This window comes from Pteronotus mesoamericanus, unplaced genomic scaffold (assembly GCF_021234165.1).
Source record: "Pteronotus mesoamericanus isolate MK-2021 breed Mesoamerican mustached bat unplaced genomic scaffold, CSHL_Meso_final contig_73, whole genome shotgun sequence".
Classification (NCBI taxonomy): Eukaryota; Metazoa; Chordata; class Mammalia; order Chiroptera; family Mormoopidae; genus Pteronotus; species Pteronotus mesoamericanus.
In genome coordinates this window covers 9,444,932-9,470,626 of record NW_026555245.1, presented here as the reverse complement: position 1 = coordinate 9,470,626, position 25,695 = coordinate 9,444,932, and the positions used below count along the sequence as shown (strand labels likewise).

The following is a 25,695-nucleotide window of genomic DNA, read 5'->3' as shown; positions in this document are numbered from 1 at the left end:
TATACATTTGTTTCTAGAATGCTCATTATATTTCACTGACCTACTTCATTATTTCTGTGCTGGTGTCATGTTGGTTTCATAGCTGGGACTTTATAACGGTTTAAAATTTTTTAATATATTATAATTAAATCTGACATTTAAAAAATAAATTCAATCTGCAAGAAAGAAAGAAAGAAAGAAAGAAAGAAAGAAAGAAAGAAAGAAAGAAAGAAAGAAAGAAAGAAAGAAAGAAAGAAAGGAAGGAAGGAAGGAAGGAAGGAAGGAAGGAAGGAAGGAAGGAAGGGAGAGAGATGAAACTCCTATCCTTTGTGACAACATGGATGGAACTGGAGAATATTAAGCTAAGTGAAATAAGCCAGTTGATGAAAGACAAATACCATATGATCTCACCTATAAGTGGACTCCATTCATCAAAATAAACTAACGAACAAAATAAACTACAGGCATGGAAACATGGAGCAGACTGAAAGTGACCAGAGGGGATGAGGAAAGAGGACAGTGGTGGAGAGAAGGGGAAGGGACTAGACAAAGAACATGTATGAATGACCGATGGACATGGACAACAGAGTGGGAATTGACTGTGGGAGCGGGGGGTGGGGGTGGGATGGGTGGAGGTGAGCAAAGGGGGAAAAATTGAGACAGCTGTAATAGAATAAACATGATTTATAAATTTTAAAAAAAGGAAAAATTCAAATGAATACAAAATTAAAATTTCTTATAATTAATTAAATCTCTAGTTTAAAGGGCCCCAGAAAGGGTAGGAGAGAAAATCTATGCCAAACAGATCCTCCCTTAAATTTGAGACTATCTATGATAAACAAGTTTCTAAAACTTTCCACAGAAAATAGTGTTGCATATGAAGAAATCAGGAAGCAGAGGAGCCATGGATTTTTGAAAGGGAACATTAGCAGATAATGGAATAACATTTTCAGAATTATTTCTATATAAGAATTTAATACCCAGCCAAAATATCAAGTTTGAGGGCAGAATATGAACGTATTTGGCCATGAGTGAAAATTTAAAACTGTCTTTCTCCTTTGAACCCTTACTCAGAAAGCCACAGAAGGATATGTCCTAGGAAAAATAAGAAAATAAACCATGAAATCAGACAGCACTGTATCCAGAAACAGGGAATTTAACACAGGAAAGAACTCCAGGATAATGGTGAAACAAGTTCCCAGGATGACAGATGTATAATATGCAAGAGAACAACCAGTCCTGATTAGAAAAGACAAAGGATTCTAGAAGGAAGTCTTCAATTAAAAAGAAAAAGAAACTGATATATTATCTGAACTGTTCAGCATGTTTTGAAAGATTCTGCAGATCTGTTTACAAAGTAGGAAAAAATCTGCTAGTGACACACCCACACGCACTCCCCGCCCTCCTGCCCACACATAAGGTGATTATTAACCCCAGAGAAAAAAGCTAGCGAAAAAATGACTGAAATTACAATTTACTAATTGGCTCATCAGTGAACAACATTTATACTGTCCTGACGTATAAACAGTGAATTGTAGAGAAAAAATGTGATATAACTAGGTTGAAAGGATTGGAGGAGAAATGAGTGAGAGGTTAAAACACCATGATCTTTATCCACCATAAGAGAAGGGTAAAAAATAGCAGAGTAAACACATATTTAGAGATATGAAAGAAATAACAGAAACCAAGAGATAAGAGTTGAGGGTAGTGTCTCTTATTATCAGGACTGTGGAGGGGAAGCAGTTGAGGAAGTATCATTTTAAAAACTGTGCATGTATGTATGTGTGTGTGTGTATTTTAATCTTCACCTGAGCATATGCTCATTAATTTTAGAGAGAGGGGGAGATACCTATATAGAGAGAGAAACGCTGATGTAAGAGAGAACCATCGATTGGTTGCCTCCCATACATGCTGCAACTGGGAATCGAACCCGCAACCCAGGTTATGTGCCCTGGCTGGGGATCAAACCCACAACCTTTTGGTACACAAGACAATGTCCCCACTAACTGAGCCACCCACCCAGGACAAAAAATGTATATCTTTTAGTTGTTTGGCTTTGTAAACCATTATTTAAAATTAACTTAAAAAGATGTACTTGTTCATGGGCAAAAAATAAAGTTCTGGGAAGGCGCACACAAAACTGCTGGCAGTACTTACTCACATTTAGGAATGGAAAAGGAGCGGTGAGAATATGAAGGAATTTTTACTTTCTTCTATGTAGCCTTCTATTTACAATTTTTAACTATGAACATGTATTCTATTGGCTATCAAAATAATAAAATTAGTATTTTAAGAAAATAACATTTACTTTGTATTAAAAATATATAAAAATCAAAAGGCAAGACATCCAAGGAAAAGACAAGCCCATTGCTGGAAGCAATACATGGTACAGGATTGGCAGATGTCAGGAACTAACTTTGTTCCTAAATACTTTGTCAAAGAAGACTTTCGCATTGAAAAAAGATAAAGAGAAGATCAGTAAGAAGAAAATAAGATTGGTAAGGAGATTATAAGAGGCTACCCTAACTGCTCTAAATGATATCAAGGCATTCTAAGGCAACACATCAATCTGTTATAGTTTTAGTTATTGCCACTTTTTTGTGATCATTAGTCTACCCGATGAGCAAAGCCAGAAGGAAATGGGTCCAAAGATCCTGAATATTGATGGGGAACAGGGACAGAATAGGATGGTACATGGAAGGAAGTTTGCTCACACTGTATCTGGAAAACCTTAGGTGTAAAGACAACACACACCGATCTAATAGCACCTCCTAGACAAAGGCAAGGGTAGGTGAGAAGGTCTTAGGGACCAAACTCACTGACTCTAGGAATGTGTCCAACCAAAGCTTATAATTCTGGCATAGGAAATTATTTCTTGAGTATCTGCTCAGTGCTAGGTGGTGGACATGCGGCCTCAAGTAATTCACGAACTTGTGAGATGAAGTATCCATTTCTCCCACAGCACAGATGATGAGAGCTACAGCTTAATTTTTAATTTCCCTGTCTATAAAGTCCATGTTTTTTCCTACTAAGCCATTAGATGATATCAGCTGGTAAGGAACTTTTTAAAAAGTATTCTCATTCAGAAAAAGCAACATATTTAAAATGTTGGTGAAAATTCCTCAGGTTTCATTCCAGCAGGACAACGTGGCACAGAGACTGGCAGCTTTGCTCCCAGCCTGGTCCCCAAGGGCACTTACTGAGGAGTCTTCTCATCTCTCCCAGCCTGTTTCCTAATCTAGAGATGAGATAAAATCCAGCAGAAAAAATACTGATAGGATAAATATTTTCTACTGTTATTTTAAAATGGATTACTTCAATATTCACCTATTTTTTTAACCCTCACCTGAGGATATGTTTTATTGATTTTAGAAAGAGAGGAAAGGAGGGAGGGAGGGAGGGAGGGGAAGGAAAGGGGAGAGAGGCACACACATGCGCGCGCGCACGCACACACGGATGTGAGAGAGAAACAGGGGAAGGAAAGGGGGGGAGAGAGAGAGAGAGAGAGAGAGAGAGAGAGAGAGAGAGAGAGAGAGATGGAGATGTGAGAGAGAAACATTGTTCAGTTGCCTCCCTCACACACCCCTGACCAGGACCAAAACCACAGCCTTTGGGTGCACGGGACAATGCTCCAACCAACTGAGCCACCCAGGCAGGGATCGCCTTTGGTTTTAAACCTACATCTCATTGCACTTCAAACAATTTCTTTTTTAATATTAAAAGCTGACATTTCAAGGTACTAATAATCTAAAAAAACCTAGTCAATGAAAAGAAAGGACAGTGAATGACTAAGGCTCTCCTAAAATGCCCTTGAAAGATCAAAGGATTCACTATTATTCTGGCAAATGGATGTTTCTAGCACTCACTCCCCAGAAATTCCAAATTAACTTTAAGGATGAGCATAAAGCTTTGTAGAGCCTGATGCCTTAAGCAGGCACTACAGTAAACGTGGGGCTTAAACTGCCTCCCATTAAACTGTGGAGGGATCCGTTTCAAACAAGAGCCTGTCCTAGAGCCTGGCCCAGTAGGCTAAGTAGTAAAATACTTCACTCTAGGGCTCGGCATTTTGGAAAGTTCTGGGTAACAGAAAAAATTACTTAACACTTCTTTGCTGAAAGACCTTAGTTTTAGAGAGGAAATGTCACCTGCCTCCTGTCAAAAAGCACATGGGAATCAATGGCACAGCATGCATAAAACAATAAGATATAAAGTAAATACAAATGACAAGTATTTAACATGTGGATATTGGCTCACTGGGATGGGAGTCAAGCGTACCACGTGGTCCAGGCACCACCCCCTGAGACTGGTCCAGGTGCTCTATCAGCACTTGTTATTACAGTCAGATTCCACCAGTGTCAAAAAGCTGTGCACAGGGATGGAGTGATTCAGGCTGGAGGGAGGTTTTGGAGAAAGCAGAGAGAAGGACATGTCTCCTGCTTGAACCCTGGCTTCTGAAATCCCAATGGTTGGCGGCACCCGGTACTCCTCACTTCTCCATTCTCTGTCCTCAGCCTCAGACGTTGGGAAGGACATGGGATCTCCACTTCCCACTCTGTCCCTAGGCTTTCAACACTGTACCTGGTTTCGACATCTTCTCCCCAGCAGCCCCAGTCAGAACATGCAACTTGCACCAGGCCCTTACAGGGGACGAGGCTTGCCTGCATGGGAACAATGCGCTGATGCCAACGAGACCTTCAGAAAGTGAGAGCACTGGGCAGTCACCTCAGGGTCCCCTTATTACAACTTCCTTAACCAGGCAACAGGACATTTTCAAGGAAAACAGGCAGAAAACTTTAAATATGTCAGCAGGTCCTTCTTAACTTTCCTTTTCTCTTGTCTAGATTTCTCAGGAATGTATATATATGGGCATAAGCTTCTGACAGGAGCTGAGGCACCTGAGAAACATTCGCTTACACAAATCATAGGTTAAGTGTAGGGGATTCTTGTCTAGTCGCTAATACTTGCACTTGGATGGGTCTTCCAGGCCAACAGCTGTTCTTGTAATTCTATCTACTGTACACACATTTGAAACAAATAAATCTGCATGTCTTTAAAAAAATGCTTCTAAACTACTGATCACAACCCACAGTAAGAAATACAGTTTACAAAGCAATTCAGTAATACATGCATATAAACACACAAAGACTAAAGTTTCATGAAACAATATTTTCTTTGTAACATGCAATGTACTGTATTTTGCTCAGTTGGATTTTATTCTCCTTATGCTATTCTAGCCCCTTGTATTTTAAATTTTATTTTTATTTTTGATTTTAGAGAAAGGGGTAGGGAGGGAGAAAGAGGGAGAGAAACATTGATGTGAGAGACTTCAATAGGTTGCCTTTTGCAGGTGCCCCCACTGGGAACTGAACCTGCAACCCAAGCTCGTGCCCTGACCAAGAAGGGAACCAACGACCTTCTGGTTTGCTGGACCAAGCCCAACCAAGCCACTCCCGCCAGAGCTCCAGCCACTTGTATTTTAAATATAAATGCTGAACAACACCTATTAAATTGGTTTTGTACCCAGTAATGGGTCTTGACTGCTGAAGAACAAAGTTGTGGACAGTCTGTATTTATTCACTAATATAGAATGTCTTCTCAATCATACTACAATAGCGAATACTTTGCAAGATTGGGCTAAAAAGTCTCTATAGCCAAATGAATACAGTTTTGAAATCTTGTGGTAGAAGTCCTGATTGGCAAATAATATTATATTACTCACATCTAGTAAGCCTTTAAAAATAATTATCCCCATTGAAAATCAGCTGCAAATTTTCCTTTTATAAATGCCAAATATTAAAAAACAAATCATACAATTCTTTTCCATCACTATAAAAAGATTCCTAATTCATGAACTAACAACAACTTCAATTATATTGACCCTTGTATTTGTTATAGAATTATTAGGAACAGATGTTTTGGACACTCGGTCTTTGGACATTTATTTTAAATGTAAAATATGCAAAACAAGCACGCAAGCACACCTGCCTCTCCCCAGCAGCATCAGCCCTAACGCAGCCCTACTTAATTTGCTAATGTAGATGAGGCTTCAATAAAAGTACGTTAAGTATACAGAGGTTTTTGTGATAATATTTCATTATTAATTATCAGGTTGTCATCATTATATAACTTAGAAAAAAAACCAAACCAAACAATCTGAGTTAGTCTAGGTCATTTCTAAGACAGTATACAGAGGCTGACCACATACCCTCTATTCTCCAGCCAAATGGAGCAGCTCGACCTCCTCCAAAAATGCCTGTATTTTTTGGATTTACTGACTTTATTTTCATTCTTCTCTCTGATTGGAATATCCTTAATCTTTACCTTCTTCTTTTAAAAAAAAAACTGCCTATTTTGAGGTTCAGCTTAAAAGCCACCTCTTTCATGAAGCCTCCCCGGTCATCAAGCTGGAAAAAAAGTCTCTGAAATCATACTTAAGTTTGTTGACATCACTCCCTTGACTTTTCATTACAATTATTCATGCAATGTTATATTGACCCCGACAGGCTGTGAGCAACTTGAAGGGTAAAGGCGGTGTTTATTTCTATACTCTCCCAACACCTGAACATAAGCTTGTTGTGACAGGTGATTGGGTGAGTGAACATTCTGAACAACGATGAAAACTGTCATATATCTAGAACAGTGGAATAACATGCATTTAATGCTACTCTAAAGTGATTTAAATATATACCAACCCAGGAGCATAGTAAAGGCAGACCCGGTACTGCTTTGCCTTTCCAAGTTTTCCACTTTTAGAATATTCCTTTACAAATTGGTTTGCTTTTAATAGTCTAATAGCATGCATCATGTGTAGTCAGCGGAATCCCATTTAGCAATTAAAGGTGATTAAGGGAGCTATTAGGTACCTGCTTTCCATATTATTCCAGGCATGGGAGTCAGTAATAACCCACCTTTTCCCCCAAGCCACTGGTTAATACCTTGATTTTGGAAGAGTTGGTTCAGACTCCTTTGTGGTCTTGCCTTGCTAAGGTCTGCAGTAATTCCACATGTTCTGTGAAGGTATTGCCAAAAGCAGAGACATATTCTCGGGTGGTCTGTGTGGCTTCCCTGACTGACTATGCAGGCCTGATAATTCCATACTGAGAACTCTGGGTGAGCCTGGCAATGTAACCAGTAAAATAAACAAGCATTTATGTAATATAGTTGAGTGTGTTTCATAAAGCCCGGTACAGAAAAGACATGAATAAGTGTGGTTAGCCTAGAAGCAGGTAGAAATTTTATAATAGGGAATGGTAGGCTGGGAACACAGGGGTACAGAGAGTTGTGACCCCACCCAAAGCAATGCCGCCACCCTTTGGGAACCAAGAGTCAGAACCTGTATCTGAGTCAACAGCTCTCCCTCCTCCTTAGTAATAAACAAGGAAGACCTTTCGCTTCCTGTAAGTTCAATTTCATGGCTGTTGCCAGGACAACTAGGAAATGAGGCAAGGAACAGAGAGACCTCCAAAAGAAAAAAAACAAAACAAAACTAGGTCACCAAAGTGAAGTTATTATATTAATTCTAACAGGAACAGCGGCCCTGCCAAGGGTAATGTAAAAATGAATTTGAAACGAGGCGCCACTGCCTGACACATGGTGGCTCCACACCCGTGTTCAGGCCATGTGAGAGACTCGGACATCGAGAAGGGCTTTCAGTGCTTCCCCTGGTCGGGGATGTCAAAAGGACTTTCTCTAACGCTTACCAGGCACACAATGGGAAGGAAAACCTCATTTTAAAAAACCTGTAGTCCCCTGTAAGTTAATCACTCTGGCAAGTATGCCTTTGTGCAGCAAAGTTGTCAAACTGAGAACAAAACAAAATACACATGGTGTAGCGAGGTCCCCAGGCAACACTGTAGTTAAGGCACCTCCACTGAAATGGCAGGAGCATTCTAAGGGGCCATAGAAATTTGAGAAATCTAAGATGAAGAAACAGTTCCAAAGGTTCACTAAAAGCCTTATTATAAAGTGATTCTATTCGGTACTAAGGAGTGTCTCATTGATGCCCTGGGCAGGTAGAGTAGGTCCTGGTTAAATGTCTGCAAAATGAATGGAATTGCCAGGCTGAGAGAAGTGCTGAGAGCACCGATGTGAACAAGTGCTTTACACTCCCACTCAAGCATTAAGGGACAAGTGGGAAGGGAACACCGAGTTCATCCAGACCCAATCTCCTCCATTTACAACAGATCAAAACGCAACCTGCAGAGGTTTAGGAACTTGTCCAAAATCCACAAAGCATTTCTGGTAAAGCCAAGACAAGAATTCCGTTTTCTCACCTTAAGCACAAGGCTCTTTGTTTTCTCGTTTTGCTATATGGAGCTGCCTCTCTCTGTCTGTTGTTAAACCTCGTAATCCTGAATTACTTGTGCAAACTCACCAGGTTTCTATTGAAGGTAATATTGCCTACAAATTTTGTCTTACTTCCTCCCAAGTGATTTTAAATCAAGGGCAATTTCAAAGTTAGCTTTTTTATAGATGGAAATGTAATGGCCCATGCTGAGGGAATTTTGAAGTCACACTGCTCAAACACGTACTTGAGACACCCATTATTCAGTGTGACCATGGAGAGGTGGTATATTCTCTCTCTCTCAAAGAAAAAGGTTTCAGTCTACAATAGAAAACAGCTCCAGAAGGCATATCTTCATACTCACTTCTAAAAAAAGGCATGTTTTCTTGGCTTTAAGATTATGATAAACAGTCCCTTTGTGGAACTGTAAGGCTGCTCACTTTGCCTGTGGATGGATGCATATGGATTTGCCTTCAGAATGATGAGGGCTAAGTCTAAGAGTGCCTCTTTAATTGGAGAGCAAATACGCTTTCCTAGATTAAAAGATGCGGTCTGACAGACTCCAATTCAAATAATAAAATAAACATTTTTGGTAGGATTCTCAGGAATGTGGTGATATGATTGGGGATGATAGGGAGAGGAAGTGAAATCTGATCATTTAAACAATATTTGTGATATTGGCTAAACTACTTTTTCCCCCCTGGGGAGGTATAGAAATACTAATTTGGTGTCTATCTGATGATCGTGTTTATTGTTTTTTAGCATGCTTCCTAAAATCATTACTGCATAATATGAATGATAGAAAAGGTACTGGATAGTCTCCTCTGAAAAACCAATAATCAGAATTAATTAAAAAGTTCAAGAGCCAGTGGGATATTTAACAATGTTAAATTACTCTATGTACTTACTAACTGCAGCAACAATTGCCTAATTTGAAATAGTAAAGTAAAATCTTCCAGAGCTCTCCTGTCATGACGGTCTCTTTGTCAAATCACTTTCCTTTCTTTTGTGTGGGGATCTTCACAATGCCAAAGTCAGGGGAAAAAAGTGTTCTTAAAGCAAAATTCCTCCCCGTAGGCCCTGATGGGTGGAATGTTGAGACGTAACACTGGAGGAGTGTGGAGAGGCCAAATTAAAAGTGGTCTCTTTGCTGGCATCCTCTTCCCTGTTGTTAAGCACCAGCCTAACAGCCTTCCTCAGCACTGAGTCCCTCCAAGACAGGGTCTGGTGCCTTTGTTTCTATTCCCATAGCACTGAGACAAACTGCTATGGGAATGTGTCACTGCCACACAGCACTCACTGCTCTCTCACTCGAGTGTCTCCTCCATTGGGCTGGGAGCTTCTCAAGGACAGGAAGGAGCAGTATCTTGCAGGCTAGAGCATCCTACACATCTAGCACAGCTCCTGGGATGCGCCATAGATATTTCTTGACAAAATAAACAGGCATTTTAAATGGATTATCTCACTGAACATTCATAACAAGTTCCCAAATCACAACAGCTCTTTTATTTTAATGACCCCAGCAAAAAGAGCAAAATAGCCAAACCAAAACAAAAACAAAGCAAAGCAAACAAACATTACTAAGCTGCAGAATCCCCTTGTTCTTTCCAAGCCCTGGATTTATTTTAACAACAGGACCTAGATACCACGTGGTCCTGGGCAGGAGGCATGTTTGACCAGGCAGGTGATGCTTTTTCCTACTTAAATTAAGTGTCCTGCACAGGATCTGGGGATCAACAGGAATCATTACCATGAAAGACGAGTTCCAAGACCTGCCAAGTATTTCAAATTAGGAGGCCTATTTCAAGGATGCATTGCAACCCGAATGGAAACCACACGGCTTAGTTGTGGATTTCTGAAAAGCCAAAATTGCAGACAACAACCTGACCAGCAGTCTGGTCTGCCCCTACGGTGGAGATTACTCGCTACCCATCCAAATGGACTTCTCCCCTTTTCCTATAATAATAGAAGTATAGCCAGAGAAGTGACTTCCCAGCGAGGCTTCACATCCAAGCACCTCCTGAAGTTCTATGGGGCCAAATTACTAAGTTCTTACAAGCCGAACATGAACAAAACGATAGGTGCTGCTCTGCATCTGGGACTTAAAAAGGAAAAAGGACTCATAGACATGGACAACAGTGTGGTGGTTGTGAAGAGAGGGCTATAAGGGGACTTAAAAAAAAAAAAAGGTAATGGAAACAATACAATGAATATAATAAAACTTTTTTTTTAATAAAGGTGTTCCTCTGCCATGCTGTCCCCTACTTGCAGCGAACTGTCACTGATGTGTCAGTGACTCAGCTTCGACTCCTCACAGGATAACCCTGCCTGAGGGAACGGGGAGCGAGGGTTGGAGGGAGCCCCGACTGGCCACAAGGAGCAGAGCTGCTCTGCTGAACTGGACTGCTTCCTTAAAAGAGAAATGGATGTCTGAATTCTTTAAGCCACTGTATTTTCAGGGCTCTGGTACAGCAACTGAGCTTTCCCCTAACTAATAAATTCTCTAAGGAAAAATTTGAATTAGGAGGAGATGGTGGCCTCATCTCCCCCTCACATTTCTGAGCTTCAAATTTCCTTATCTATAAAATGAGAAGGGTAACTAAAATCCTTTCTGGCTCTAAAGTTCTATGATTCACCGTTATTCTCATTCCCATGAGAACGATCTGATCCCACCCTATTATGCACCCTGTTCCCTCAAGTTTGCTTTCGCTTGGGCTCGTCAAAGCCTGCTCCACAGCTTTCACTTACACTGATAACGGTGTGCTATCTCGCCTCGGAGCTTTTGCCATTTACTGAGGATCAAAGCTTTAAACTCCAGGATTGAGCTCTTATTTGAAAGTTTGGGTACCAACTGGAGTTGATGAGATTTTTGGAAAGGCAAAGACTGTTCATGAAATGATTCCAGTGAAATGGAACCTTCAAGTTAAGCTCTGCTTGTATTAAAACATAAACAAGCTGACAAATTTTATAACTGTATTCCAACAGATGAGAACAGAGCCCCACCAAGTACTACAAACCAGGCCACAACTTTTTTTTTTGAAACCAGCAAAGGAACCATCCTCAACGACCCAGGATCACATAATGTCTGTCATGGCTACCCTAACAGTTAGCAAATAATGACCAACTTTTTATCAGGTTAAACATCTCTTCCCCATATTTCTACAATTACTCCCACATCCACTAATTCATTTTTTCTCCCTTTCCACCTTCTCCCCTGCTCATAAATGCTGCCTATTACTTCTAATTATTATTCCTAATACTTTATATTTCTGCTAATACAACTTTCCCATCTGTGTCTCTTAAGAGACCAGTATCTGTGCTTTCTGGCTCGGGTCTCTAATTCCTAACAGCATAGAAAATACCCACTATAACATTTTCTCCTACTGCTACCATGCCATCAGCTACCACTGCAGAGCCCGCTCTATGTCTTGGATATCAACTTGCAGAAGAATAGCAACACCAACTGCATCTCTATCTTCCAGCAGCACTGTCAATTCATAGCAACATACATGCCCTCCAGTTTCGCTTCCTGTACACAAATCTCCCACTGGCATACCAGTTGCTGCATCTAGTTGTCCGAAATCTAGCTTCAGAAGCACTTGAAAGTCCTTTTACAGTTTCCCCCACTCAACATATAGCTCCCCAGCATATAAATATCATGCACATTTGAGCTTCTCTGACCATTTCTAAGCCTGCTGTATCCAGGTAGGTCCGTAAAGCTAACAGCTAAGTTCTGAAAGATACAAATATCAATCATCCCAACTATAATATTTCTTGATTAAATACCGAGTCTAAGAATATTATATAAATTTAAGCCAATTCAAAGTCAAAGAAAAGTTTATCTGGAATCCTTAAGCACGAAGGTTTATTTCTGTCCAGCGGGGGGCCATCCTCCATTGTTTGTGTGCATTGCCATGCAAGGACATTTGTCCTACATCTGCATTCAGAATTCTATTTTTACCCATTCTCAAATTATCCACTTCCTTCAAATCACCCTTTGTAATAGTAGATCTTTCTTCTAATATACGCTGTGTGTGTGTTTGACATGATTTTCTTCATGGTTATTTAGCACAGGTATTAACATATTAAATCAACAACTCAATTAAAACTGAACGTTATAAATGTTCTAAGACACAATATCAACGAATACATTCAAGAAACATTATATAAAGAAAAAGTAGATGTATATTTAGATGGAACAAATGATATGTACAACACATCTGTGTTTTAAAGTTACTAAATATCAAAGTAATAATTTCTAAACTTAATTGCTAGCTTTTAAAATGGAAATTACATACACATAGTAAAAAATTTGAACATAAATATATAGAAAGAAAAATAGGAATTTCTTTCATCCTGGATTCATGTTCCCTCTCTGTGCTCTTCTGTGTCATTTCAGAAAAATTTTATGTACATACATATGTGTTTATGTATAATTTTTAGATAATGGAAGTATACTATACCGATTGTTAATGTTTTCCTATTTTCTCTTAATAATATGCTTTTGAGACTATTCTATGTCAGCCCATGTAAATGTAGCTTATGTTTCTTAGAGTTTGAACAGTTTCCTGAATCCACCGTCTTGATGTTCATTTAGTTTTTTCCAGTCTTTTCAATCTCTGCACATAAGTTTTCGTACAAATGTGCACAAATAAGTAAAAGTGCTGAAGCAAAGGACATGTATATTTTAAATTTTGAAAGATATCCAAAAATGCTTTCTAAACAGACTGCTATATGTGTAATTTTTTTAAAAAAATTATCTTGTTTGTAAAAAAACAAAAACAGCTCATGGAAATAAATATACAGATAGAAAAAAATAAAAGTACTCAACAGTGTCTTTAGGATATGAAACAATGTGGGTATATACAGAGCCTGTAAAGACATACTTTCTTGGCAGAATTCTGCAGACCCCTGTAAAAATAGATATTTCAGATTTCAAAGATCAATATAAGTAACATAAACATGGTACTCCAAACAATATCATGCCCATTTTATCAATATTGATCTGAACCTAATGCCATGATATACAGAGCAAAAAGTCATAATTTCATAGCTCTCTAAAAGCTTCAAATATTTTAGCAAGTGGTTATTCTGGGATTTTCAATTAATAATTAGAAAACATCTGGATGCTGAATGAACATAACAAATCTGAAATCTTTTTTAAAAAATCATTTCCATAAAATTCAATCATAGCAAAAGCAAACTCTTTTTATTAGGCCTTCTGAAAACCCAAAATGGGATAGTCCCTTGCCAGTCAGCGTTCTGATATAACATGTTTTTCAATTTATATGCCAAATATTTAAAAGCCCATTTTCAGTCCAACTGCCTTAATGAACTGTTAAGGTAGGACCGGCTCTAGCTACTGCCCCCTGCGTGGCAGACCACGAGGCAGCGCTGGGGAAGGGTGCTGGGGGGGGGCTGACTCACACTCCCTCCTTCAGTACCTGGCCCAGGAAGCCACTCCCTCAACCCCGGGATACCCTGTGGAAAGGCCAGCTAATGCCATGGATATTCTGTTAATGCCTGAAGAATGAAAAAGGAAAAGGATAGTGAAAAAGGCAGAGGAGCTGGTTGGAAAACTTTAACGATGTGAGACAAAGCTCAAGACAGCAACATGGTACTGGATAAGGTAATCCCTGAAAAGGGAGCAGGGTTTTCGCCTCATTTTTCTTTCTAGAAGTATTATGTGCTATGACAGTAATATTCTATGTGTAAAACCATTTAAATTGTATTCCCCCCCACCCCTGTTTTCTGTGAGGCAATGACCTTACCTTTTCTGATATTGCTAATTGCTGTACTTACCAGGAAAGTATGACTTTGGTGAAGGATTATTGTACTGTGACTGAAGGAAAGTGAGAAGATATGATTTACATTCATTATAGGGGTAAATAAAAACTTATTCTGAACATGACTGAGCTGTACACAGAGTCGAAAATGTCCTGTCTGGTGGGATGATTCTGTAAATAGACAGACATGGATAGGAAAGCGAAGCACACGGGCAACATAGGCAACCTACCTAGGGAAAAGACAGGTGAGAAATGGTGTGTGAAAATCCGTAAGTGATTAGCAGCCTTGAGCTTGCGAGCTGCTCTGGGAAGCCTACGTGAATGTTCCACATAAGTGCTATTTGTATACTTTCCACAATACATTGCTATAAAATATTTGTATTTTGCTAGTAGTTCTAATTTACTTGAACGCTTATGTATTATCGGTAATGTTTAGCACCAACACTAGAGAAAGTGAAAGATGCAAAACGTTTAAAAAATAGTTAACTGGTGCTCAGATTTTATCCAATGTCATGAGAAAAGGTAAATAGGAATTTCCTTCATTTTATGGTAAAAGAATACAAAGTTCTGCTCTTAAACAAGAAAGTAAGATTAAATCAGGGAAATACCAGGCTTCCAGTCAGAGTTCCAGTCTCAGGCTAAATTTTTACATAATAAAAATAAAAATAACTGGCATACATTTAATGCAACCCCTTAATTTAATAAGGGTACTAGGAGTTGGATATTAAATGTTTTTACCATGATTAATAGGTACCTTAGTGGAATTTTGTTTTCTTTATCTGGAGTGCAAGGATCTTTCATAAGAGCAATACACAGTATCTTGTTCACATCCAGAGAATTTCCTTCACTCATGAACGAGGCAGACTGACTGGGGCTCTAGCATATTATTGGACACTCTGGGGAGACTTTTTAACAGTAAGCAGAGACAACATGGGGAATTAGACTAAGAACCAGATCAGAAATAAAAGTCCTGCTGGAAGCTTGGCTTCATCAGAGAGAGAGAGAGAGAGAGAGAGAGAGAGAGAGAGAGAGAGAGAGAGAGAGAGAGAGAGTGTGTGTGTGTGTGTGTGTGTGTGTGTGTCCCCGTCCCCCCTTGGGTAAGTCACTGAACCTCATTGGACCCCAGTTTTCTTATTTATAAGGAGATGGCTGAAATAGATGAACTCAAGCCTTCAGTACTAACATTTTATAATTATGATTAGTTTTTTCAACTTAACAAACACCTTATTTTTGTGAAATGACAAGTCTTTGTCAGGACAACTTTGGAATTTACCTTAAGCTTTATGCGAATACTTCATGCTGCAGTTAGAGTACCACCTAGTGGACATTTGGCTCACTTGACTAGCCAAGAGTTAAAATTTCAGTTTCCTTGCTAGAAAAGAGCTGTTTATCTATTACAATAAATAAATAAATAAATAAATAAATAAATAAATAAATATTTATGCCAACAGTTAAAATTTCAGTTTCCTTGCTAGAAAAAAAACCGTTTATCAAGTACAATAAATAAATAAATAAATAAATAAATATCAAAGGATTGGAAGGATTTCTAAGGGTCCTATAACTCATTCCCCCGACTTTGGGAGGGGTCAAAAATAACCATCTTTGATACATGAGAATCTACTTATTTAGTCAAGTGATTGCCATTATTTGGCATGCTATAAAAATATCTTCAAGAAATTGATATTACCTATAGAATGAGAGAAAATATTTGCAAGGCATATATCTGATAAGGGTTTAATATCCAGACCAATAAATAACTCTTACAACTCAACAACTACAAGGGAAAGCATAATTCAAAAATGGGCAAAGGAACTGAAAAGACATTTCTCCACAAATGGCCAATAAGCACATGACGACACCACTAATCATTTGGAAAGTCAAAATCACAGTGAGATACCACTTCATATCCATTAGGAAGGTTATTATTAAAAAAAACAAAATAAAACCAGAAAATAGTAAGTGTTGGACAAGGATATAGCAAAATTCAAACCTTTATATGTTGCAGGTTACAGCCACTATGAAAAATACTACGGCAGTTACTCAAAATATTAAAAATAGAACTACCTTCCCTGACTGGTTGGGTGTCATCCCGCAAAGCAAAAGGTTGCCAGTTCAGTCAGAGCACATGCCTGGGTTGCAGGTTTGGTCCCAGGTCAGGGTACATATGAGAGGCAACCGATCTATGTTTTTCTCTCTTTCACTTTCTCCCTCCCTTCCCCTCTCTCTAAAAATAAATAAATAAAATCTTTTAATATTTTTTTTTATTGTTCATTTACAGTTGTCCCTAAAATCTTTTTTTTAATAGAACTACTATATAATCCAGCAATTCCCCTTTTGGGTAGAACAAAGAATTGAAAGCAGGAACCCGAAAGAATTGAAAACAGAAAACTGGAACAAACACCTATATACCCATTTTCATAGCAGCATTATTTAAATAGCCAAAATTTAGAACCACGTGTCCGTCAATGGATGAATAAATTTTCATCCATTGTGGTATTTACGTACAGTGGAATATTTTCAGCCTTAAAAAGGAAATTGTGATACATGCTACATGAATTAAACTTGAAGATATTATGCTAAGTAAAATAAGCCAGTCTTAAAAGACAAATACTATGTGAATCCACTTATACAAGATAACTAGAGCAGTCAAATCCACAGGACAGATAGTAGAATGGTGGTTTGTCAGGAGCTGGGGGAAGGGAGAGTGGGGAGTTATTGTTTAATGTGCTCATTTTCAATTTGCATAGGTGAAAAAATTCTGAAGAATAGTCACAAGTGAATACCACTACACTTAATACCACTACACTGCACACTTAAAATGGCCAATTTATGTATATTTTACTAGAGTAAAAAAAAATTTGTCTAAAGTTAAAAATGAAATCTCTGTTCTTAGAGAAGAAAAACTCGTTTCCTTAAAATTAAAAAAAAATTTTTTTCCTTAGTTCCTTTTTAGTGGTTTAGAGTACATGTATAATACATCATTAACTCAATGAATACATACATACATACTGGAAAGATTTAATTGTTCTCAATAAGTGTAGAAACACTAAAAAGGGGAATTGTGCAGTTTTTAGAATCTGGGAGAAACAAAACAAACGCCATTGTCCCTGGTGATTTCTGACTAATAACGCACATTTGACAATTCTGAGTGTCTCTGATTTCCTTGAGTTTGATCCAGAAGGGAGAGGTGCTAAATGTAAAAATGTCCACTCCATTCCAAGGGCTCAGTGCGGTGGAGAAGAATCAGACAATGGTGTGGTGGTCAGTGCCGGGAGTGCTGGCCACAAGCAGGTGTACGCTAGTGAAAGCTGGAGCTGCCTTTGATGGAAGGGACCCGAACCCTATCAGGAATGACTGGCCCTGAGTGAATGCCCTTTGCTCTTGTTTTCAAAGAGGTGGCTGCATGGCGCCATGCTGGGGAGCTACAAAAGGTATGGCTGTCTTCAGCAAAAATTGATGAAGTTCACTGTTGGTTTTGGTAAGCCCTTTCCAGTGCCTCTCCTTTCTGAAATACTAGCGTTCCTGCACTTAATCCATCTCTACAAAAATCTACATTTGGAGAGACTTATTGGGCAAACGAAAATTCCCGTACATGTAAATGCCAGGGTAAACCTAATGTGTATTGGCATTTTAATAAGGTCCAACAAAAGCCAAATGCATGAAACTTTTAACTGCAGAATTCTTTATGTCAGTCTGCTGGCAAAGGATGGTGGGAGGGCGCGGTGGGGTGGCGGGGGGGAAGGTATGAACGGCAGTCCTCTGGGTTCTTCTGAAGTAGGGTTTTTCAATCTTTGCACTATTGGTATCTTGGGCAGGATAATTCTTTGTTGTGGGGGGTTGTCCTGTGCAGTAGGATGTTTAGCAGCATCCTTGACCTCTTCCACTAGAGGCCGAAAGAACTCCAGCTGTGAGAGATCCCCAAAATGTCTCCAGACATTGGTCCTTTGCTGTTCCGTGGGGGACAAAATAGCCTTCCCCCAGTCCTGTTGAGAACCATTGTTCTGAACATACCATGTAGGTGGTCAGCTGCTCTACCAATATACATCACCAGTTATTGTTGCCAAGAAGTTTATAATTTCGCTCAACAAGGAATTCAGATCTATACTGAAGCTATTAGAAAATGGTGCAAGCCAGGATATAGGAATAAATTTTCAAAGGTACAAACAATTTGACAGTAATTCTTGTCATATTTCTATAAGAATTCCAGTGCAATTTGGTAAAATGGAATGAGACTATTAATATCTAAAAAGAAGCCTCTCTTTCTTTAATGATAAAACTGCTTAAAAGAGAAGGAACAATATACATCTTGAACTGGTTTGTTTTCAGGGAATTTCATATGCAAAATCATTCACCTTCTTTCTCTCCTTAGCCCATCCAGACATTTAATCAAAACTGTTAAATCTTTTTTTTAATCCTCATCTGAGGATATGTTTATTGATTTGAGAGATGGAGAGAGAAATAAAGAAACATTGATCGGTTGCCTTCTCACATGCACCCTGACCAGGGATCAAACCCACAACCACAGTATGTGCCCTGACTAGGAATCGAACCCACAACCTTTTGGTGCACGGGATGATACTCCAATCAACTGAGCCACCCGGCCAGGGTAAGACTGTTAAATCTTCAAGTCGTTGTGCCCCTCTCCCTACTTGCTCCTTCTTCAAGAGGGAATTTATTGAAGTTTTAATGTTTTGAGGTTGTAGCTTTTATACTCTGAGTCCCAGGTAAGAAGAAAATTTCCAAAGGGAACATTTTTAGACTCCTGGATTAGGAATCATCATCATCATACTTATAATAATCACTTTTATAGCATTTACTATGTGTGAGGCACTCATCTAAATACTTAGCATATATGAAGTTAATGAATCCTTACAGTAACTCTAATACTGTTGAGGAAAGTACTGTTTGTTATCCCTGCTTTACAGCTAAATACGCTGAGGCCCTGAGAATCCCAAGGTCAATGGTGAGAAAGCAGCAGGTCTGGGGAGTGAATCCTCTTTAGAACTCTAAGCACTTTTTTCTAAAATTGCTAATGGGAAGCTAACTCTGAATAAGCCAGGATACTCAGGATCTCTTTAGGCCTGAATTCATTCAACTGTAGGTGTTCAATAAACATATAGCCCTGGAACTTTCTGCCATGAGATAAGTCTACTCAGAGACAGGAATGTCCCTGCCACAGCTGGGTGTTGTGAAATAAAGACCGAGCTTGGGACTTGAAGACATGAGATCAAAGGCTCTCCTTTGCCCTTCCTGCCACAAGATCCATCTGCTCTTCAGTTTCAAATGGACTGGTTAACTTGAATGGCGAGTAGAACAGCAGTATACTTTTTCTTTGAGGTATTCCTTTATATTGAGAAATGTTTTCTGAAGAAATCTCTCTCCAAACTTTCAGTAAAAGAATCAGTTCTCCAGGGTCTACTTTAACATAGCCAAACACTCAGAGGAGTCTAAGCCAACCTGGAGGATTCGGAAACCTATGGGGAACTCCAGTGAGCAGTTGTCTTAAGCTGGTATTTGGCAAAGACTTCTTCTGTAACATTAGTTATGCTCTAATAATGCTCCAAGTGGTGTTTTCAGTCAACAGTGACTTCTGGATAACCCATTCTGATGATAAGCAGGTGGAATGAGACAGCTAACCCAGAGTCCTTTAATGCAGCCAGTGATGTGCGGACACTGATAAAACAAGGATGTGTGTCGTGCCAGACATAGGGAGTGGACTTAGCCTTTGTTTTTTGAAACCCACTGGAGTCACGCGCTATATCAAACAGCTAAGCAACTGTTATAAGGGGGACACAGCTGCTGGAAAGAAGCAACAGGAATTGCGAATGCCCTCCCAACGTTCACATAGCTCTCTACCCCAGGCGGACAGAAGGTTTCATAAGGATGCACGAGTTTCTGATGTACTGAGGTTATGATACTCAAAATAGGAACACAGACTGTAATAATTCCAGCAAGAATTACCTGTTCTCTCAGTATAAAAGCTAAGCAGAATCTAATAGGGATTGTGTGCTTGGTTAATAAAATAGCTATATAAGCACTAGTTTCTCCTCAGGATGGGACTGAATAATTAACAAAATGATTGGTACAAATTGAGAAATTTCAGTTTGGTGTTAGAATTTAGCTTATGATTTCAAATATTAAGCATTCTAAGTTAATTTCAGTGTTCAAAATGACATGTATCATTCCACAAGATAAGGTTTAAAAATTTATTCTCCATTTTTTTAAAAGGCAATCTGTATTGGTGAGAGGAGATAAAGGAAGACCATTTTGACTGATGAAGGCTCATTCATTGTCTAATAAGGAGTAGAATGGTTTTTTATCCAGTTAGATGTTGGTTCATTTATAATGTGCTCAATGCCTGGAGGATCTGTGGAAAGGCAGGTAAACACTTCCCATCCCAAGACCCAAAAAAACAATCTCAACTGAAACCAGAGACCAGAGCCTGCCAGATTCAAAAAGACAGGGAGCTTATTATCAGTGTCAACAAAAGGCCTTTGTCAGAAAAGTCCTCCCTGGGTGTTTTTTATTACTGTCTTCCCCTTTGGAAAGACTCCTACTTCTGTGTGAGCTAGCATCTGAAATTCCAACCTGTGAATCATGTAGCGGATGGCTCAGACCCCCCTAAATTCCAGCTCCAACATCTTTGGAGCTTTTTCTCTTTTTTGACAAGTCCCACAGCAAGACCTCCCTAGTCAGGGGGACAGGAACTAAACACAACAGAAATTCTGGTCATTTTAGAGAATATGAATTAAAACAAAATATTATATATGCTTTGTATCCGTGCCAAAGGAATTCTTACTCAGTGCAGGTCAATTTGGAATTTGAATCACAAAATGAAGATAAAAGTGTTTTAAGATTTTTCTTTTTTAGGTTATGAGAAACAGAACCCTGTTTTACCTGGGTGGTGCGTAGTTTTTATAATTGGTTAGTTTTGGGGAGGAGTGGGGCAGGGAGGGGAACGAGCCTATTCATCACTCCAGTTCAATGGGCGACTCTAGGATGAGTTGAGAGGGAAGCACCTGCGTACAAACACCATATGCTAGAAATTCAGTTTAATGAATATGTAACCTGAGCACGAGCTCTTTTAAATTTGATGCTGTCTCTTCCCTTTTAGCAAGCTGACAGCCTATTTAAGGCCTGGGGGCGGGGCACTGAGAGGATGGGCGGAAATGGGGCATACATGAACGTAAGTTTGGCCTGCCTGGGCTTCAATGAGTAGTTTCTGCCCGACCTCACTGGGAAGGTCAGCCTGGCACCACTGGGGAAGTGAGGCGGGTGATTACAGTACATATCAACATGCCTCAAATTCAGTAGGAGGAACACGTTTAATGTCATTTCTTTAAATGAGAATTCAAACTAAGAGGCATCCAAGCGATACTAAGATTAACAGAGAATTAAAGACATATTCCCCTTGTTAGTATCATGCGCTGCAGCACAGGTGAACACTAAGGATGCCCACAGCTCTCTGGGTGCAGGCAAACATGATTCTAACTACCGATCTCAGTTTAGTGCATAGTGGGCAGGACTGGCTACATAATTTACAGGGCCTCATGCAAAACGATAACATGAGGCCCTTATTCAAACATTATTAAGATGGCAACGTCAGAGAATAATTAAACCAAATGTGGGGCCCTGTGTCGTTGCACAAGAATGCACACCTGTGAAGGCAGCCCTGTTAGTGGAAGACTTTGTAATGTTAAAACATACAAACCGAGTGGAAATTGTGGCCATAGCTGATTCTGATAATTATTTTTATGTTAAATTGAGTCACAGAAAGGGAAAACAAAACAAAAACAAAAACAAACTACTGCCCTCCAGACTCCCTACCCAAAACAAAACAAAACAAAACAAAACAAAAATCCAAAGCTGGGAGGGTTGACTGGGAGGTTAGAAGCAAGTATTTCCCAACCGCTGCTGTGTGCTGTTCCACACTCACTAGTCTTCCCAATGCCTAGGGCAGATCCCAGTTCCAGGCGGGTCACCTTCCCATTGATGGCAGTCATTGGCCAGTGAAGAGCATCGTGCAATGTAGACCTGGAGGCTTTCTAAACCGCGATCCACATTAACAAATACATTTTAGATTTATTTAGCATGCACACACACATACACAATATAATGGAAACATGAGTTTCATAAAACAGTAATTTCAACTATGACTCTCTTTGATATTTTCTGTTCAATTTTAATGAAATATGTTTTATTTCATTTTTAAAGATGCTGTGCATAACTTATATATGAAATTCAAAACCCAATAATGGTTGCAACTCCCTGATATGTTGAAACCTGTAATTTGAAAACAACATTATAGTGGCTATTGTTTTTCTCTGACAGGTGTGTTCTCCTCCATGACACCCAGTCATCTGAAACCCAAGCTGCCTGTGACCACTGGGTCAATGTTAACTTACCCGGAGACAATCAACACTCTATACCCCTGTCTCTCAGATTTTCAGTTTGGAGTGGGAACTCCCTTTTCTCTTGGGTTGCTATGCTGGGAGGATGTGATTCAAGGCTGGAGGAGAGAGAGAGATGTCCAACCAAATCCCAGGTTCAAGGAGCCCCCTAAGACAACTTTCTGGTTGCGCGAGTTACTCCGTGCTTGAGCTACTTTGTGAGAATTTTTGTCTTTTTCAACCACAAAGTCATGACTAATATAAACACCATGATAAATAAGACATGTAAGCAGATAAATGTTATGAATATGAAGAGCTGTATCTTAAAAGCCATATTGATTTTAGTTCCTTTCTTTGCATTTTAAAACCCTTTCCTTCTGTTATGCTAAGAAGAATTTTCTTAAACAAAAGCTTCCTTGTTTTTTAGCATTTGCACAAATAACAGTTTCCCCCACGTTTTATCTTATTGAACAAATATCAGTTAAGTCTATTACTCTAGCTGGAAAGCATAAATGTCAAAACAAAGAGTTCTCTTAAAGATGATGTTGTTTAGAAATAAAAGTTATCACAGTGTCTCTTTCATTATTAAGATTATTGGTACTAAGAACTATCATTTACTAAATGTCTCTGTGCTCCAATAAGTTTACATGTTATCTATTCTAATAACCCTCATAACACTTTGAGACAAATAATACCCTCATTTTGTACATCAAAGGGAAGCACAGGGATATTTTGTTCAAGATTACCCAGTTTAAAATGAGTGGAGATGTGATTCAAACCAGGACTCTCTCTAATTTCCCTGTTGCCTCTTGGGAGACTGTCTTCAAGTCAGACATCATAGTGGTCCCATGTCCTTTAAAAGAGATCCCTGTTCTCTTATTCTTGTTTTACAGTAGCAATTCACATAACATGAATTGGCAATTCAAAAAACACACTGCCTTTATTCCTTTCTACACTGGCTCATGTGCAGAAAAACACGTTGGAGATAGCCCTGTAGCAGGTTTAACTGAGGCAGCAACAGAAACCTAGAGAATGGCAATTATTCATGCCCTTGAACCTTAACCTAATCTTCCAGAAGAAAATTTCATGCAATCTGAAGTTCCATCAAACTCACAGGGGTGTCCAGCCTGTGGCCTCTGGGCCACATGCAGCCCAGGATGCCTGTGTACGCAGCCCAACACAAAATTATAAATTTACTTAAAACATTATGAGATTCTTTGTGATTACATGTCGCAATGTATTTAACGTGAGGCCCAAGACAACTCTTTGTCCAGTGTGGTGCTGTGATGCCAAAAGGTTGGACACCCTTGTAAGAATAACAAAGCCCTAGATAATGATCTTAATTTTAAGTTTTACGAAAATGCAGATTCCTGCTAAAAGGCAAATAATTCTTTTTTAAAAAAGGGAGAATCAGATGACACTCAAGAAAGACCCCAGCTGGTTAAATTTGGCCACTGAAGTGGTCCAGATTCCTCTGGCTTTGAACCTACAGCATTTTCATTTGATTGTCTACAATGCAGAGCTTTCATTTATTTTGAGCTTTCAATCCCCTGCATTTGCTCCATCTAAGATGAAAAACAAGGGTTGAGATAAATCCTAACCTCGTAAAACTGTCTCCCTTATTTCAATAACGCCTTAGTTTGTATTATTTCTGCAGGCTTTCTCAGTTTTGAAGACATTGTGAGCCAACTGATGGAAAATGGGTGTTTTCTAATATTGCTAAGCTTCTGTGACTAGTCATTTGTACAGATTTCTTTAGTCACTTGTATCTCCATCTTATGCTTCTTAAAGTAATTAGGAAAACAGAGGGCAATCTAAAAAGCTTATTTTTATTTAACTAGATGTTAATTGATGAACTCTTTTAAATGATTTCTTAACTTCTAAAATATCTATCATTTCTTTAGTCCACACAGCATATATATATGTTCATGAAAAAAATTAGAAAATAAGTAAAATGAAACATAAAAACAATATTACTCTTAATCCATCCATTCAGATAATCTCTGCTAATAGTTTCACATTAGCCTTCCAGACACTTTTGTATGCATCAATAATAAATACCTTTGTTACATATCTCTAAAAATTAGATGCATGCTATCTATATTATTTTGAAATAATTTCTTTACACCAATATATAAGGACTTTCTACCTAATAGTAATTATACATTCATATTATCATTTTAGTATACAGTGTTTTATTATTTTAGATATACTCTGATTTTTTAACCAAACTCCTACTGCTGAATACTTCACAACTATATACAAGGCTGTGATGGACTATCCTGTACATATCTTTGGGACATGGAGCTAATTAAACAATTAGTATAAATCCCTTAAAGTAGAATTAGTAGATTAAAGGGATTATTGGTATAAATCCCTTAAAGTGGAATTATTGGATTAAAGGGGCTATGAACAAAGGGGCTATAGTCATAGCAGCATTATTTGTAATAACTGGAAAGTGTGATCATTCCAAGTAGCCATCAACTAATGAATGGATAAATAAAATATGGTATATCCATAAAATGGTATATTATTTTCCAATAAAAAGGAAGTACTAAAACATACTGCCATACAGATAAGAACAAAAGGCTCCATATTATATGATTTGATTTACATGAATTGTTCAGAATTGGCAAATCCATAGAGACAAAGTAGATCAGGGGTTGCTTAAGACGAGGGGATGGAAGGGAGAGTGACTGGTAAGGAGGACAGGGTTCCTTTCCGGGTAAAAAAAAAAGTCCCCAAATTAGACAGTAGTGAGTTCCTGTTTCCAGTCTAGCATTTAGGGAGTCTGGAAGTTGCTACTTCACCCCATCAACAAGTAAAAAGGTGAACAGCATAAAAAATGAACAACTCTTCTTAGGACTGAACGGGTCCACTTAATACAAGAATTTTTTTTCAATAAATATGTACAGTACTGTATGTGTATTTTTCTTATAATTTTTCTTAACATTTCCTTTTCTCTAGCTTACTTTATTGTTAGAATGCAGTATATTATATATAACATAGAAAATATATGTTAATTGACTGCTTATATTATCATTAAAGCTTCTGGTGAACAGTAGGCTATTAGTAGTTAAGTTTTGGGGACGTCAAAAATCACACTTGAATTTTCAACTGCACAGGGGTTGATGCCCTTAACCCCTGCACTATTCAAGGGTCAACTGTGTGTATTTATATGAAAAAATTGGTGGCAATGTTTGTATAATTCTATGAATAAACAAAAATCCATTGACATGTATACTTTAAAAGGGTA

At 38.7% G+C, this 25,695-nt stretch overlaps 1 protein-coding gene across 1 annotated transcript in view; it reads right to left on the bottom strand.

Annotated features, from left to right (window-relative positions):
- LOC129078244 (guanine nucleotide-binding protein G(q) subunit alpha) overlaps window positions 1–25,695 on the bottom strand; it is a 262,495-nt gene that overhangs the window by 26,118 nt on the left and 210,682 nt on the right. The window lies entirely within an intron of this gene.